This window comes from Sinohyriopsis cumingii, chromosome 3 (assembly GCF_028554795.1).
Source record: "Sinohyriopsis cumingii isolate HCF-2022 chromosome 3, ASM2855479v2, whole genome shotgun sequence".
Taxonomy (NCBI): Eukaryota; Metazoa; Mollusca; class Bivalvia; order Unionida; family Unionidae; genus Sinohyriopsis; species Sinohyriopsis cumingii.
In genome coordinates, this window is record NC_142963.1 from 25,025,770 (window position 1) to 25,038,793 (window position 13,024).

Below are 13,024 nucleotides of genomic sequence, written 5' to 3' on the forward strand. Positions count from 1 at the left end.
AGCCGAGATCTTCCGAACCCATGGCACGGTACTCCTTTATCATTTGCCTTTCTGTAGCCATATTGTTATACTAATAGGAAGTGATACCTTGTCTCGACCTTACTAACAATGGACAGATATTACAAGTTCCCAGCCAAATACTTACCTGTCGACAACAACTAATTTCGTTCAGGTAAGATATTTGCTCGATATTTGCTTCACAATTACTGCAAGTAATTAAAGATCTACCAAACATGCAAATATCAAATATAACAAACACAAGATGAGAAAATCATAAAAATTCAAAATACATAGGATGGAAAATATCTCACACTGTTCACTAATACTTCCTAACAAATAAACTTTTAGATCGTAAAATAATATTTATGTCTAATTCAAATCCCGGACGAAGCGCCCACTGTGGCGTTCTGTCGTATTGGGGTGGGGTTCTCCCAATATAATTTAATTAAATTAAATTGAAAGTTCCACCCTGGCTCGTTAGGTTAGAAAGTTAAATTAGTGATGATGTAGATTTACAGCTCTCAGCCCCCAGTCAGCAATGCCGACGGTTAAATTATAGAGAACACGAAGATGAAATTCAATCAATAACAATTTAATAAATGTGATAATTTAGAACGATAACTTCCAATCACTCGTCTTTCCCTCGACCAAGTGACAGCCTAATTCATCCCGTGATTTACAGTGTGAGTTCGATTTTCCCCCTGTCCTTGCATCTACTCATCTATTTCTTCCCGCTGATTCTTCCTTCTTTCCGTTCCTCTAACTCCTTCTTTGTCTCTGTTTCCTCTCTACTATCTCCTCCAGCTTCGCTCCAGACTTCAGCTTCTCCTTTCTCCTCCTTTTATTATCTCCTCCTCCAATTCCGCTCCCAGACTTCAACTCCACCCTCTTCTTCCCTCCTTTCCTCCGTCTCTCTATCCGAGACAACGGGACCAAACTGTAACTGGTCTGTCCCTCAAAGCTTCCTGTGAAAAACCACAAGGCGTTAACAAATGTTTTATCGAACCTTACCTCACACTATAATGACAATTAACCATCAGATAGCTGTCATTGTTTCGGCCACGCATGCATACACATCGAAATTCGCACACACTTCTTGCAGGGTAAACAATGGCGTAATAACACAGTATCAGCGAATTGTTATACAGACATCAATACATTGCGTCACGTCAGTATATACACATATATATTTAATCTCATCGTCCTACAATCTGACAAAATCAGACGCATGTCTGTACATTACAAATATTCAACAATGGCAAAATCTATAATCATATGAACATATGTGTTAGTCTACTATAAAATACCCACATAGTAAATTACAATATTAACTCTTACGACGGCTAGCAAGTTATATAATTCTTTACAAATATCAACTCATTTCTTCAAAATATGCAAACATATTAACAAAACAAAGTAATTCTTCGTACTACGATTCTAGTACTAATAAAGTATACATACGACCTGCAATTAAAATGCAGTCGCATTCCACAAAGACCGAACAAATATCTACTGACCTTTTGAAGCTTTCTGTACTTAGACCTTCCCGCTCTAAGATTTTCCCGCCAATAACGAATGGCTATTCGGAGTTACGCTAACCTCTTCTCTGGGTAATTTCTCTCAGCGAACTAACTTTTGCCGGAAAACGCAGGGATATCATTCTACCCAAATCAAGGTCTCCCCCCCATCTCGATTCTGATTGGGTGGCGCTGTGCCCCTGTCCAATCGTCTTAGCGGCCAGTTCAACCTGTCTGTCTGTTTGCAGGGGAAGGAAGTTATGACACTCCCACTTCTTCAGGCAATTTCTTTTGATCTGGGAACATTTCGACACCTAGGTGATAATTGGCTATCGGGCGCCTCGCAACTCCGATGTCCGGTTTCCTATTCTAGCCACAACAATCTTACGTAACGGATTAGTGCTATCCTTCGGCAGTGTTCGACATCAAACAATGACCCGTCAGAATTACCTTGATTATACATGTTTCAAACTGGGCTACTCTGGGTCGGGGTAAACATAACACGTACTTTTGCGATTTTTCTGTTTCGGACAAATCTTGGCGATCCATCAAGGACTGCAATTCGTGTTGTAACTGGGACATCTCGCTCAAATTGGGATTGGGAGGTAAATGCGGGGTGCGTTGTTCTTGCCAACGATGGTATTCCATCCATCGTTTGTAAGGCACTAAAGCTAGTTTTCGTCCTTCCATGGGGTTGTCAGGGGTCGATTCTGAGATCTTGGGACTTCAGAGAGCCTTTTTATCTTGCTTCCACCAGTCCTCCCAACATGGTTCCCAAGACTCCTTTCAGTAAGGGGCCTAACAAGAGGGGTAAAATGCATCCACGTTGGACCAACATCTTCTTTTGATGAAGGGGAATTTTCTTTTGAACCATTTGGCGAAGAACGTGACGATGTTTGCCTAAGCATTGTTTCTGGTGTTTGGACAAAGGGATCGTGCCTTTCAACACGTTCAAACAACATTCGCACACGGTATCGATGACCTCTTTGGAAGCTGATTGAATGAGTTTTTCTCGTAGGGGTGGAGAAGCTTTGGACAGGACAGATAACATGTCCCCATATTTGACTAAACGTGGTGGCAGTCCTTTCCTTTTGTTTCCTTGGGGTTGTTTAGAAGAGGGATGTTTTTTGGAAGATGACTTCTTTGAATCTTCAGGAGCATCAAAACACTGATACCCCGACATGGTCACACACCTTTTTTATACTGGAACGCGTCGCCACTGATTGTCTTTACGTCGTATCAACTTCAGGACAGGCATGACACGTCGTGCAGGGGCACGTAACGGACTAAATCGAGCCAGTTCTTGCTTGGACAAATCCAGTAAACTTTGTAACATGCCCGATCTTTCTTGGACTTTGATTTTGGGAGAAGGTACTTTGTGAGCAGCAGCCACTGCCACTAAATTGGAGGGTCCTGCCACTGGGGAAGTTCTTGGGGTCATCAACGGAGAAGTTCTTGGTGTGATCAACGTCTCCAAGTACTCTTCAGTTCTTGGTGTCATCAACGGAGAAGTGGATGAACTTGAGGCTGCCGGAGACGCGGTCACCGCCTTGGCAGGTCGTGGTTTGCGAGTGTAAGGTTGCGTCCTGGCCGAAGTGCCTCTCTTGCGACTAGTTTTCTTCTGTGGACTTTTCTTTTTCTGGGGACTTTTTCTCTGTTTCTTTTTCTGGGGGCTTCTTTTCTTTTTCCGGGGTGGTGTCTGGTAAGAGGAGGGTCCCGCCACTGGAGAAGTTCCCCTTGGGGACCTGGTCTTTTTCTTCTTTTAGCTTCGTTTGACTTTTTTCTTGGGGAGAACTTTGGGGGGCATTAGAATCCCATCTTAAGAGAGAGCGAATGATGACCCCTCCTAGAGTACCGCTCTCTCCAGGTTTCAAAATGATTTGTTTTTTGGTTTGAGTGTCGATGCGGGGATCGGCCAGTTGGACCAAAGCGACTTTGTTTCGATCGAAAAAGCGTTTGGTTTGATGAGGAATCTGAATGATTCCTTGGAGTATTTGACGTGCCGTCACCGTGAACCATCGTAAGACTTCTTTGAGACTAGCTTCTAAGACACGAGCTCGTATTTGTGGATTTTTTTCTCGACTGATGCCATACAAGGCATGAATGAATTTGACGGGAAGATGAGACTGAAGGGACGTCATGTTGACGTTGTGTGAGACAGACGAAAAAGGGTCTGAGGTTTTTATAGATTTTTTATGGGGAGTGAAATTAAGTCGAGGACGGAGACGTGTACAGGACAGGCCCTCCGTCTTGGCACCAGTGGTGAAACAAGTGGGTACGAAATCGCAAATCCTCGGGGGTTGTAGGTTTCAAATCGACGAGTAAATAGGCGTGTGGCGTTTAAGTGGCATCGTCGTACGCCTGAGTCAGCCAAGGCATTCCTAACTGTTTGGCTAAGACTTGCACTTGCGATTTATCTCGAGGGCTTTTAAACAAGACCACGTAATGCGCATTGAGACTGATGGTGCGATGGGCTTTACTTTGTTGAAACAAATTTTGGGTGATGTAAACGACACTGGCATTACGGTGATGCCCTTTGCGCGTGAACCACAGTTTAATTTCTTCTTCGTCTTCTCCTAACATGTCGTCGAAAATGACCAAATGGGTTTGACGGGAGTAAGAGACGATGCCGTCGTCTTCTTTAGGAATGGCTTCCACAAACACGATGGAATCGCCTTGACTTTCTCGCAAGAGGCTGTACGCCGATTGCCACTCTTTGTAACACCACACGATCCGTTGAGGGGGCCGATCGATCAAATGATGTTTATGTTCGATCAAACGTTTGACGAATTCGGTTTTGCCTGAACCGCTAGGTCCAGCAATGAGCATGTTAAAGGGATGGCGAAGATACAAAGCCTCCCAACTGGCACGATCTAAGTGTTCGTCGATGACTTTGACAGTAGAGGAAGAGGGAGCAGAGACAGCAGAGGTAGCCATAGTGTGAGAAATGTCACTTGTGACACGAAAACAAACAAAACAAGAGTTTATATACTTTTTCAGAACACGTTTATTGAATGTTTCAAACATGAATACGAAAGACAAAAATACATAAAAGCCAAAGGCTCAAATACAAGGATAAAAGGCACATGATAACCATTAACGTGGAATAAACACAAGTGTCTGTACAACAACATGTTTTGGGTAATGTTCTAACCAGTTCTATAGTAGGGGGTAGTAAGGTCACACAAGTGTCCTCCCTAAAGGGTCTTTCAGGCCTGTCCACGACAGTCCCGTCCTGGGTGACGGGTTCTTCTGGCACCGTCACTAACACGGGTTGAAAAGCAACTTTTTTCCTTGAACAACTCTCGTGCATACTGGGCCACTTCTTGGGTCCAAGCCTCAAAATCCCATTCTTTCCAGTCACGGACATCTGTCCAATGGGGATGTAAGTCACAAGCTACACACACATCGTCATACACGTCTTGGGTAGCTAAAAGTTGACGAATCTTTTTTTCCCGTAGAGGTCGAGAAGTATCCAGATGAAAACGCAAGGCTTTGAGCAAAAGGAGTCTTTCGTGACCATTTAAGGCCATTGGGGTGGTAAGAACTGTTCGTAAAGAGTCCACAAGGAATCGGCTGGTAAACGAAATCCCAGAAAACAAGTCACTAAGACGCACACCACTTGTCGACCCAAATTGAATGGATACAGATCTTGTAATGATCGATTGTAATGATCCACGGTTTGAATATGGTCATTGAGTTCCTTCCACGGAATCTGTTCAATTACATGTGATAAAAACCTCGGCATGACAGCCTGTTTTTATATTCTCTTTTTTTCGGATGCAATACACGTACTTTCTAGCCAGACATCTTCGTTCTCCAGTAGGAAATCTAAATCTTGCATACTGTAACCTACACTTCAGAGTTCGTTTAGGAGTTTCCTCTTCCGCTAAGTATATTCCACGTAAAATATGTTGGTGATCCTTTAACTTGTCTTCCTCAATGCGTTGCTCTAGGTGAATCTCGAAGTAACCAAAATTATGAACATGTCGATCATTGGCGACCTCAAAGTTTTGAACAATGTCTGACCACTGAAACAATTTCTGACGAATCAGTTCTTTTATACCATTCAGGTACCAGTGGTTCAAACACCGCTGACGTAACGGATGCAACTGTTCTTTACGTTTGACTTGTATTTTGACCAGCTCTCGGTAAATGCGTTCTCTCAACTCCACAGGCAAGACCAAAATGTTCTCTTGCAAAGTATCCATAAGTATATACACTGTTTTTGGAATCCTTGGGTGGTGGCCAATAGCCTCGTTTACCTTTGTGCCTGATGTAATATCCACTCATAATCAGTCTTCTTATACTTTGGAACAGAGCATAATTTAAAAACGGATAAATAACTTTGCGTTTGCGTTTCACTTATATTTTGATCAGTTCTTGGTAAATGCGTTCTCTCAACTCCACAGGCAAAGCACGAATGTACTCTAGCAAAGTATCCATGAATAGGTCATACTAAATCCTCTTTTGTCTGACACAAGAAATGTACCGTTTGCACAGACATGGTTTTACTTCAGTGTCGAATTTAAATCGTTTAGTTACTAATTTACACATTACAATTCGTTCAGAAGTTTCCTCTTTCACTAAGTTGACATTGTGTAAAAGATGTTGGTAATTCGTTAACTCTTCCTCTGGAATTCGATACAGTAAGTTTACAATGTAGTAGATAGAATCATCAATAGCAAGCCAATCCTTTTTAAAACCAGGGGATCGTTGATCAATGTCTGTCCAATGGAACACTTTCAACTGAATCAGTCCTTGTATAGCATTCAGGTACCAGTGGTTCAAACACCGGTGACGTAACGGATGCAATTGTTCTTTACATTTGACTTGTATTTTGACCAGCTCTCGGTAAATACTTTTTCTCAACTCCACAGGCAAAGTGCGAATGTTCTCTTGTAAAGTATCCATAAACAGATTATGGTAAGTTACTTCAATGTCTCGGTCCCAATAAGGGTAAGTAATGACAATTCGGTGACCATCGAGCATGTTCTACGTAGGCCGAATCTTGTGGTTCCCAGTGGTGAAGTGACACACCGCAACTGAAGCACTTGACTTTATCTCCTTCGCCCAAGTAGAACAATCCGGTTCTGGCTAATTCTTCGGGGGTCGGTCCTCCCAGATACTTAGGCCATTTTCCTTTGAACGAGTGAAGACGATTTTCAAAGTCGCAGTATTACGATAAAGGCACAGGAAACGAATATTCGTCTTTCACAGGTTCGTTTCGATGAGGGTTGGGTGACATGGACAGGAGTTTGCTCAGGGCTGGATGACATCCGTAGGGAGGTAGACGTGAAGGTGAACATCCACCTTTAAAACGAAACCCAATAAAATGTCCAAGAAGACGAGTGGCATCGCTTTCGCATCCCTCAGGTTTGACACGCACAGCATCACTTTCCATGATAGGGGAAGTGAGAACAAAGTTCCCATGATGCTTTACGGCATCGCTAAGGTCACAGCGTACAGCATCGTTCCCATCGCAAGGCTCATAATCGCATTCCATTTCAGAAGCCCCACACTTGAATTGTGCCTTTTCTAAACTTGTTTTGTGTTTCTCTGAAAGTATTCATCTTGTTCGCTTGGTCTTGGTAGTCACAATGAACTATCGATCTTGCCTAGGGTTCCTTTTTATATACAGGCCAATACCGACGTGTCCATACGGTAAGGTGAAATGACTGGGAAGTCGCACTCGCTTCTGGTACACGATTTGATAGACTTTTTCCAAGGGTCGACTGACGATGTGGTGAGTGGGTAAACGTACAATCTTGTTGGGTTGATAGGTGGTCACTTTAAAGTGTTCATCCTCTCCAGATTGCAAGGCTTCTTTCAATACCCCAAAGTTGACCACACGACTGGTACGATAATTCAGAGTCAATCCTTTCACTTTACACTTCGTGTGCACTTCTCCTTGTTTGTCCCGGTATTCGTAGCCGTAATTTTTTGGACCGCCACTGACGAAACTTAGAATCTTGTGGTCGGGATGCTCGTCTGTCCAGGCTCCTAAACGGTCTCCTTCGATGTCAGGGTGCTGTTGACTCGGGTGATGGATGTAAATGCAACTGTCCGTGTCAAAGTACAGGACGCGTTCCCCTAACAGTTCTAAAGCTTCGTACAATTTCAAGCGAGCATGGGCTGTCACGTAAGCCGCAATCATGACATTTCCAAAAGGGTCGTCTTGTACAAAGTCCAGATCTTCTTCGTAATTGACCAAGATCAAATCCTCACGAGCGACGTCCACGTGTTTCATGTATTTGGTTTTGTCGTGAATCATCTGGAAGTAGCGGGAAGGTTCGGTCAAATATTCCGTCTTGGGTAAACACGGTCATTGTGCCATTTTACCCCACAAACAATTTAACATCACTTTGGCAAACGATCGCCTGCCTTCGTTTTTCTCAATGTGGTCTAAAGAGATGCCTTCTTGCGCCCAGCATTTCTCTTTGAATGTCTTTTAGTCTTCGGGAGTGTGACACCAGGAAGGATAGCCACTGGCTTCTTGCTTTAGTTTCAAAAAGGCATCCACGTAGTCTGCGAAAATGCCTTTCTGAGTGGGGTCACCCTTGTGGTATTGTTGTGTCTTGGGAAAGTGACAAATTTCGTACACTTCTAACAGTTGATATCCCATGTCCAGAGCTTTGAACAATTCTACGCTGACCCAGGTTCCCGTCAAAGCCCGTTCTTCCTGGGTGTGCTGACAAGGCTGATCTTGGTTGCACGTTTCGGCACAAGTACGGCACAAAGGAAACATCAGTTTGCCTTGGCAACGGTGAGGTAAGACGGGATGGTACAAGTCCGTGGGAGGCAAAACTTTGCACTTGATCAAGCCTTCGTATTGTCGAATGTTTTTCAGGTCGATGTGTTCCGTCAACAATTGTGGGTGCTCTGCAGGAAAGCGACAATATTTGCACACGTAGGGATACAGCGAACACACGTCCAAGTATTTGATTTCTTCTCCTTTCTCTTCGTTGGCTTGGTACAGCAAACAGGTGGAATTGGTCCTTCCTCCGTACAAACTATCCCTCGGGTTCAGGGGGTCCATGAACTGGTAACTTTCCACGAGGCGTTTAAACTCGGGATCGGTTTTCAAACGGTGATCGTACTCGTGTTCCCATATTTCCACCACTTGGTATCCTTCCTGTTCTAACTTTAGGCGTCGCTGACAAGTAGCCTGGTACAAGTCTTCCATGGTTCGTTGTAAAAACTGATTTTTAGTGCCACGGTCAGGATAACAGACGGGACATCCGTGAAATAAGCAACCGTTAAACTCGTACACTATCTTGGGGTTTTCTAAGTCCCAACCATCGACCGAATGCGTTCCGATGGTCTTTTCACCCCCTCCGTTGCGGGCATGCTGAAACCACTTGTCTTCCTTGTCGCACAAGTAATGTAACCAGCGTAGGGCTTTGACCGAGTATTGACGTTTGACATAGTTGGTCGTTTGAGGACTGATGACAGCCACGGTGTTTTCAGGTATGAATCGTTGCCGGTACACTAAGGAACACGCTTTGGCAATGGTGCAAGCTTCCTTCAAAGGATCGACCCCTCCGTGTTCCATGAACAGTTTTCGAAATTTTCCACAGCATCGCCGCAAAATGTCCACGTCGGAACGACAATACTTTAACATTTCTTCCTGAAAGTCGAAAGGGTCCGAGGCGTGAGCCTGGTACCAAGCGTAGAAAGCTTCTCGTTGTTCGGTACGCATGTTGTCGGGGTCGTAATAGTGAGCCTCAGGTAAATGGGGTAGAACGGCGTGTTGATTGGCTTCCGTATTGAAAAAGTGTCGTCTTCTTTGGGTTGACATTGTCGCTTGAGTGTGGTGAGCAAAGAATCCCACACCCCGGTGATGAACCCTTCTGCTTTCTCTAACGGTACTTCAGCCTTGAAATCTTTAAACTTCACCGAGTATTTGTAAGCCGTGGTTCTAAATTTTCTAGAGGAGCGCTTTTCCGTCTCTCGAATGGAATAGTATTTTTCAGGGTTGACTAAGGGTGGCGAACTTTGTTTAGAGGGTTTGGATTCTGGTTCACTCATGTCCTCTTCAAAATCACTGGCATGAATTTGTGCCAAGACTTCAGCCCTGGCACGAGGCGATAGATCACGTTTCTGCCTCTTACTTTCTTCTTCTTTCTTCTCAAATGAATTGGATCGTTTCATCTTGAGTGCAAAACGTCAAATGACTCAAGTTTAAACACCATAGACTAATTTATAGTCATGGAAGACCAGCGTACATAAAAGGGTGTGTGTCTTGTCCTTTCACTATTCATTTCACTCTCAAACCGAGCACAACGATGGAAGAGACTACCCAGATCGAACGTTTCATCAGAGCTTTGCGAGGGGTCATTAGAAAATTCTCTTCAGACCAGCCGACGGACTACTCTCCTTCCTTGCGAGATAAAAGTCAAGATACTTGCTATATCTGTCAGAAGAAAGGGCATTGGTCTTCAGAGTGTCCAGACCGTCAAAAAGAAAAACAGGGGTTAAAAGAGACAAAGTCAAGATACCTGTTATTATTGTAAAGAAAAAGGACATTGGTCTCCAGATTACCCAAAAAAGAAACAAGAGGAGTCAGAAGAAGAGAGGGATTCCTCAGAGGAATAGGAAGAAAACAGACAGGTGAAGAAAAAGAAAGAGGAGAAGAAAAGAAGAAGGGAAGAAAGTGAGGAGGAAGAGGAGGAAAAGACTGTGACGGTGAAGAAATTTAAAAACAGAGAGACTAAACAGTGAGACAGAAGAAGTGAATGTACTTTTTAAAGTGCTCTGTTGTGAATTGTGAATTGGATTGTAACTATTGATAAAAGAATAAATTAGGTATAAAAAGGTAAGTGTCTTTGAGTTTTGATTTTAAATAAGAAGCTACACTCACGCACTCATATACACGTACTATAGGGGTAAAAAAAAATTTTTTTTATTTTTTTTTTTTTTTTTTTTTTGAGTTATTGGCAATTGAAAGTCTATCTCTTTTCGAGAGAAGTGGGTGGCCATGAAAAGGGCCTTTGGTTTTTGGTGCAGGGGTGAGTTTAAGCAATCAACTTTAGCTGCCTTAAGCCTTTGCCACGGCCAAGGCCTACTTCTGGAACTCTAAAAGAAACATAAAAAGTTCAAATCATGGTTGATAAGTTTGTTATGTTGATCTAAAGAAAGTCCATTTGGAAAACACAAGCATTTGACGCTATTAAAAGGAATTTATATTTAGTGAATTGGGCATCAGTTTGTACGAACAGAACTCTTTACATGATATGTACATGTGTTTTCCAGAAGTAAAAGGTCGATTTCACCAGGAACAAGGGTAGAATATTCACTCCGTTTGGAAAGAAACACACAAAACATTTCAAATCTAGATGAGAGCGCGAAAAAGCATGGCTATCTAAAGGAATATGTTCCACTAATTTGTTTATTGAAGAGATGGACATACAAATTGGTCAAATAGCTTATAATATCAGCAGATTAAAATGCATGTAACAGTGTATGATTCAGCTAATGTACGTAACGAAGGAGCTGTATGTCCCAGCTTTGTGACAAAATATATATTCCCAGGAATGAGACATTACACACAAACCGCAACTACGCATATACTAATAATCTATAGTATCTGTTTAGAAGGGACGTTCGCATTTAACTTATGAATAAGGTAAAAAAAAAAAAAAAAGTAATATGAGGTTTTTCTTGGTATTTTTCTTCATTGATATACATTTACCCATAGGAGTAATTGTTTCTTTTAGTTAAATTAACCCTAAAAATGTCAGATACAATTAGAGGTAATAACAGTCAGCATGGTTTTCAAACGTTTTTTTTTCCCTCGTGGCTTGCGTATCTGTGTGTACTGCCTATTTATTGAGTACAATTGTTTATGAATTTAAGTAAAGAAAACGTAATAATGTTACAAATTTGTATATTTCTTTTTATTTTGGTTTTAATGAAACAAATTTGGACTTTTTGGGTATTTACGGCATTTTATCACATCATTCGCTAATCTTTTACAATGACACATCAAAGCAGCCTACTCGGGCTGTCCTCGGCCGGTATGGATTCTACGACCAACGGATTAAGAGACATACCGTCTTCCAACTGATCACTGTCATTACAGGAACAATGCATTACAGTGAAAAAATATATGGTATTGAGTGAACAGGAACTTCATTATTAGAGATTGCATGAAAACATCATAGCACCATTCGCTATATTTTGCTTCAGAAAAGCAGTAAATTTACAAGTCTCGATGCATACGTGATACAATTAAATGAAGTTGTTGTCAGTAATAAAATTCCTACCATTTTTAGTGGTTAAATAGCAGAGATCATAATCTAATGTAGCACTTAACGCTACTGTTTCACTTGTTTAGTGAAGACATTCTTTGGGTTGCCGATTTTCTTAGATTCTCATATTGCATGGCATAAAATTCAGAAAACAAACAGATGACCTTCATTTCCAATTAGGTATCTATTGTATGATTTTTTCTTCTTCTTAATTCTTCGGATTACTTGATTGGAAGGTTGTATCAAACACACACGCACACACTAACAAACACAGAGTAGATATTGTCATGAATAACTGGAAGCACGTTTTATTCTGCAACAAATGGGTATTTTGAGGCTCGTACTTGTGTGTATTATGGGAGAAAACACGACGATGGTTAGATGGTGCCGAGGTAAGTAAAGTGCCTATGACATAGACACAAAACGATATGGGACCATTTTCTTTTAGAAACAACTTGCCATAATAGGTCTTCTGTTGAAAACATAATGTCGAGATAACCTTAAGTTCAGGAGTAGCCAAAGCAAGATTTGTTTAAAATAGCTGTCATGACAACCAAATTTGATGTATTGGCACCGTTTTTGTTTTGGATCAATTAGGCATCATTAGAAGTCTTGGTGTAATTATTTGCATAAGCAATCTGTTCAAAATTCTCGAGTCTGTGATCCATGCTTGTACTTATGTTACACATTATTCCATTGAAGGGACTATTTCTTCCTTTCGAGTGTCCATTGTTGAAACCATCTCTGATATTCTTTAGTGACAACACGATTTTTAAATTAACTGTTTTGGTAGATGTACTATATGTCAATTTTTCATCATTTTCAGAGTAATGATAAGATTTTCGAGATGTTTGCCATACTGGGTGTCAGATTGACACTATTTTCATTTAGTATCAACTACACATCATAAAAAGTATTTTTGTAAAAGCACAAGATCAATATGATCAGTATACCAGGGAAAGTAGTATTAACAGGTTTTTCAATGTGGTGTCCATATTGAACAGATCATAACCATGACCATGCATGACCAATGAGACATCATATGAAGTCTTCTGCTGAAAATAAGCCATGTTAACCTCTCATTTCCGGATGAACGGCAATAAGATTTTCAAGATTGCTATTATGGATGTCAGAGTAGCGCCATTTTCATTTAGGACCAACTGGATCACCGAGTGAATATGTGTCATGTCAATCAATGTAGTTTAGTAGTAGTAGCAAAAACAAACTTGGAGAAATGTAAAATAGACAATAGGT